This window comes from Engystomops pustulosus, unplaced genomic scaffold (genome assembly GCF_040894005.1).
Source record: "Engystomops pustulosus unplaced genomic scaffold, aEngPut4.maternal MAT_SCAFFOLD_349, whole genome shotgun sequence".
NCBI classification, from domain to species: domain Eukaryota; kingdom Metazoa; phylum Chordata; class Amphibia; order Anura; family Leptodactylidae; genus Engystomops; species Engystomops pustulosus.
Window position 1 is genome coordinate 72,195 of NW_027285228.1, and position 5,861 is coordinate 78,055.

A 5,861-nucleotide genomic window follows, 5' to 3' on the forward strand; every position below is an offset into this window, starting at 1 on the left:
GAATCACGCCGGGATCGGTGAGACCTCCTCGGCCGCGGCTCAGCCTCCAAACTCCCTTTCGCGGTTCTCTTCCCTTCAACTTCCATGGGCATGTTCCACATTGGGACCTCCGACCAAGTGTGGCCGGGGAACAGTCGCCCATGCCCGGGTAGCCTCAGCAAGTGCTCCCGCTGAGGTCAACTTGGAGGTTGGAGCTCCGACTTCCATGGGCACTGTTCCTCCCCGGGACCTGCCGCCAAGTCTGGCCGGGGGACAGTGACACATTCCCGGGTAGCTTGAGCGGCTTCTCCCGCTGAACTCTTACTTCCATGGGCATGTTCCTCATCAGGAACCAACGACCAAGTGTTGCCCAGGGACAGTGACACATTCCCGGGTAGCCTCAGCAGCTGCTCCCGCTGAGCTACTTCCATGAGCACTATTCCTCCCCGGGACCTGCCGCCAAGTCTGGCCGGGGGACAGTGACACATTCCCGGGTAGCCTCAGCAGCTGCTCCCGCTGAGCTACTTCCATGGGCACTATTCCTCCCCGGGACTTGCCGCCAAGTCTTGGCCGGGGGACAGTGACACATTGCCGGGTAGCCTGAGTGGCTGCTCCCGCTGAGCTCTTACTTCCATGGGCATGTTCCTCACCGGGACCAACTACCAAGTGTGGCCGGGTTTCGAGCTCCAAACTCGGCTTGCACTTGGTCGCTTGGGGGGTCCCCTCCGCTCCGGGAAGGGCGCCCTCCAGCGGGCAGACGAGGGTACTTCTAGTCTGCCCGAGCTCCATGGGGCCCCTCTCGCCCCTAGGCTCCCGGCCCAGGGTTCCAGGGTCGCGGATCCAGCCACCATGCGGAGTTCGGTTTGGGTACCGGGCCTGGCAGAAATCACGCCGGGATCGGTGAGCCCTCCTCGGCCGCGGCTTCGCGCAAAAACTCCCTTTCGCGGTTCTCTTCACTTCAACTTCCATGGACACGTTCCACACTTGGACCTACGACCAAGTGTGCCCGGGGAACAGTAACCCATGCCCGGGCAGCCTCAGCAAGTGCTCCCGCTGAGGTCAATTTGGAGGTTTGAGCTCCGACTTCCATGGCCATGTTCCTCACCGGGACCTACGACCAAGCGTGGCCGGGTTTCGAGCTCCAAACTCGGCTTGCACTTTGTGGCCAAGGGGGTCCCCTCCGCTCCGGGAAGGGCGCCCTCCAGCGGGCAGACGAGGTTACTTCTAGTCTGCCCGAGCTCCATGGGGCATTATTCCTCCCCGGGACTTGCCGCCAAGTCTGGCCGGGGGACAGTGACACTTGGCCGGGTAGGCGAAGTGGCTTCTCCCGCTGACTTGCCCCTTTGGAAGTAGGAGCTCTTACTTCCATGGGCATTATACCTCTCGAAGACTTAGAGCCAAGTGAGCTCCTACTTCCATGGGCATTATTCCTCCCCGGGACTTGCCGCCAAGTCTGGCCGGGGGACAGTGACACTTGGCCGGGTAGGCGAAGTGGCTTCTCCCGCTGACTTGCCCCTTTGGAAGTAGGAGCTCCTACTTCCATGGGCATTATTCCTCCCCGGGACTTGCCGCCAAGTCTGGCCGGGGGACAGTGACACTTGGCCGGGTAGGCGAAGTGGCTTCTCCCGCTGACTTGCCCCTTTGGAAGTAGGAGCTCCTACTTCCATGGGCATTATTCCTCCCCGGGACTTGCCGCCAAGTCTGGCCGGGGGACAGTGACACTTGGCCGGGTAGGCGAAGTGGCTTCTCCCGCTGACTTGCCCCTTTGGAAGTAGGAGCTCTTACTTCCATGGGCATTATACCTCTCGAAGACTTAGAGCCAAGTGAGCTCCTACTTCCATGGGCATTATTCCTCCCCGGGACTTGCCGCCAAGTCTGGCCGGGGGACAGTGACACTTGGCCGGGTAGGCGAAGTGGCTTCTCCCGCTGACTTGCCCCTTTGGAAGGAGGAGCTCCTACTTCCATGGGCATTATTCCTCCCCGGGACTTGCCGCCAAGTCTGGCCGGGGGACAGTGACACTTGGCCGGGTAGGCGAAGTGGCTTCTCCCGCTGACTTGCCCCTTTGGAAGTAGGAGCTCTTACTTCCATGGGCATTATACCTCTCGAAGACTTAGAGCCAAGTGAGCTCCTACTTCCATGGGCATTATTCCTCCCCGGGACTTGCCGCCAAGTCTGGCCGGGGGACAGTGACACTTGGCCGGGTAGGCGAAGTGGCTTCTCCCGCTGACTTGCCCCTTTGGAAGTAGGAGCTCCTACTTCCATGGGCATTATTCCTCCCCGGGACTTGCCGCCAAGTCTGGCCGGGGGACAGTGACACTTGGCCGGGTAGGCGAAGTGGCTTCTCCCGCTGACTTGCCCCTTTGGAAGTAGGAGCTCCTACTTCCATGGGCATTATTCCTCCCCGGGACTTGCCGCCAAGTCTGGCCGGGGGACAGTGACACTTGGCCGGGTAGGCGAAGTGGCTTCTCCCGCTGACTTGCCCCTTTGGAAGTAGGAGCTCTTACTTCCATGGGCATTATACCTCTCGAAGACTTAGAGCCAAGTGAGCTCCTACTTCCATGGGCATTATTCCTCCCCGGGACTTGCCGCCAAGTCTGGCCGGGGGACAGTGACACTTGGCCGGGTAGGCGAAGTGGCTTCTCCCGCTGACTTGCCCCTTTGGAAGGAGGAGCTCCTACTTCCATGGGCATTATTCCTCCCCGGGACTTGCCGCCAAGTCTGGCCGGGGGACAGTGACACTTGGCCGGGTAGGCGAAGTGGCTTCTCCCGCTGACTTGCCCCTTTGGAAGTAGGAGCTCCTACTTCCATGGGCATTATTCCTCCCCGGGACTTGCCGCCAAGTCTGGCCGGGGGACAGTGACACTTGGCCGGGTAGGCGAAGTGGCTTCTCCCGCTGACTTGCCCCTTTGGAAGTAGGAGCTCCTACTTCCATGGGCATTATTCCTCCCCGGGACTTGCCGCCAAGTCTGGCCGGGGGACAGTGACACTTGGCCGTGTAGGCGAAGTGGCTTCTCCCGCTGACTTGCCCCTTTGGAAGTAGGAGCTCCTACTTCCATGGGCATTATTCCTCCCCGGGACTTGCCGCCAAGTCTGGCCGGGGGACAGTGACACTTGGCCGGGTAGGCGAAGTGGCTTCTCCCGCTGACTTGCCCCTTTGGAAGTAGGAGCTCTTACTTCCATGGGCATTATACCTCTCGAAGACTTAGAGCCAAGTGAGCTCCTACTTCCATGGGCATTATTCCTCCCCGGGACTTGCCGCCAAGTCTGGCCGGGGGACAGTGACACTTGGCCGGGTAGGCGAAGTGGCTTCTCCCGCTGACTTGCCCCTTTGGAAGTAGGAGCTCCTACTTCCATGGGCATTATTCCTCCCCGGGACTTGCCGCCAAGTCTGGCCGGGGGACAGTGACACTTGGCCGGGTAGGCGAAGTGGCTTCTCCCGCTGACTTGCCCCTTTGGAAGTAGGAGCTCCTACTTCCATGGGCATTATTCCTCCCCGGGACTTGCCGCCAAGTCTGGCCGGGGGACAGTGACACTTGGCCGGGTAGGCGAAGTGGCTTCTCCCGCTGACTTGCCCCTTTGGAAGTAGGAGCTCTTACTTCCATGGGCATTATACCTCTCGAAGACTTAGAGCCAAGTGAGCTCCTACTTCCATGGGCATTATTCCTCCCCGGGACTTGCCGCCAAGTCTGGCCGGGGGACAGTGACACTTGGCCGGGTAGGCGAAGTGGCTTCTCCCGCTGACTTGCCCCTTTGGAAGTAGGAGCTCCTACTTCCATGGGCATTATTCCTCCCCGGGACTTGCCGCCAAGTCTGGCCGGGGGACAGTGACACTTGGCCGGGTAGGCGAAGTGGCTTCTCCCGCTGACTTGCCCCTTTGGAAGTAGGAGCTCCTACTTCCATGGGCATTATTCCTCCCCGGGACTTGCCGCCAAGTCTGGCCGGGGGACAGTGACACTTGGCCGGGTAGGCGAAGTGGCTTCTCCCGCTGACTTGCCCCTTTGGAAGGAGGAGCTCCTACTTCCATGGGCATTATTCCTCCCCGGGACTTGCCGCCAAGTCTGGCCGGGGGACAGTGACACTTGGCCGGGTAGGCGAAGTGGCTTCTCCCGCTGACTTGCCCCTTTGGAAGTAGGAGCTCCTACTTCCATGGGCATTATTCCTCCCCGGGACTTGCCGCCAAGTCTGGCCGGGGGACAGTGACACTTGGCCGGGTAGGCGAAGTGGCTTCTCCCGCTGACTTGCCCCTTTGGAAGTAGGAGCTCTTACTTCCATGGGCATTATACCTCTCGAAGACTTAGAGCCAAGTGAGCTCCTACTTCCATGGGCATTATTCCTCCCCGGGACTTGCCGCCAAGTCTGGCCGGGGGACAGTGACACTTGGCCGGGTAGGCGAAGTGGCTTCTCCCGCTGACTTGCCCCTTTGGAAGTAGGAGCTCCTACTTCCATGGGCATTATTCCTCCCCGGGACTTGCCGCCAAGTCTGGCCGGGGGACAGTGACACTTGGCCGGGTAGGCGAAGTGGCTTCTCCCGCTGACTTGCCCCTTTGGAAGTAGGAGCTCCTACTTCCATGGGCATTATTCCTCCCCGGGACTTGCCGCCAAGTCTGGCCGGGGGACAGTGACACTTGGCCGGGTAGGCGAAGTGGCTTCTCCCGCTGACTTGCCCCTTTGGAAGTAGGAGCTCTTACTTCCATGGGCATTATACCTCTCGAAGACTTAGAGCCAAGTGAGCTCCTACTTCCATGGGCATTATTCCTCCCCGGGACCTACTGCCAAGTGTGGCCGGGGAACAGTGACTCTTGGCCGGATAGAACTAGTGGCTTCTCCCGCTGACTTGCCCCTTTGGAAGTAGGAGCTCCTACTTCCATGGGCATTATTCCTCCCCGGGACCTACTGCCAAGTGTGGCCGGGGAACAGTGACATGTGGCCGGATAGGCCAAGTGGCTTCTCCCGCTGACTTGCCCCTTTCTTTGGAAGTAGGAGCTCCTACTTCCATGGGCATTATTCCTCCCCGGGACCTACTGCCAAGTGTGGCCGGGGAACAGTGACTCTTGGCCGGTTAGGCCAAGTGGCTTCTCCCGCTGACTTGCCCCTTTGGAAGTAGGAGCTCCTACTTCCATGGGCATTATTCCTCCCCGGGACCTACTGCCAAGTGTGGCCGGGGAACAGTGACTCTTGGCCGGATAGGCCAAGTGGCTTCTCCCGCTGACTTGCCCCTTTGGAAGTAGGAGCTCCTACTTCCATGGGCATTATTCCTCCCCGGGACCTCCTGCCAAGTGTGGCCGGGGAACAGTGACTCTTGGCCGGATAGGCCAAGTGGCTTCTCCCGCTGACTTGCCCCTTTGGAAGTAGGAGCTCCTACTTCCATGGGCATTATTCCTCCCCGGGACTTGCCGCCAAGTCTGGCCGGGGGACAGTGACACTTGGCCGGGTAGGCGAAGTGGCTTCTCCCGCTGACTTGCCCCTTTGGAAGTAGGAGCTCCTACTTCCATGGGCATTATTCCTCCCCGGGACCTACTGCCAAGTGTGGCCGGGGAACAGTGACTCTTGGCCGGATAGAACTAGTGGCTTCTCCCGCTGACTTGCCCCTTTGGAAGTAGGAGCTCCTACTTCCATGGGCATTATTCCTCCCCGGGACCTACTGCCAAGTGTGGCCGGGGAACAGTGACATGTGGCCGGATAGGCCAAGTGGCTTCTCCCGCTGACTTGCCCCTTTCTTTGGAAGTAGGAGCTCCTACTTCCATGGGCATTATTCCTCCCCGGGACCTACTGCCAAGTGTGGCCGGGGAACAGTGACTCTTGGCCGGATAGGCCAAGTGGCTTCTCCCGCTGACTTGCCCCTTTGGAAGTAGGAGCTCCCACTTCCATGGGCATTATTCCT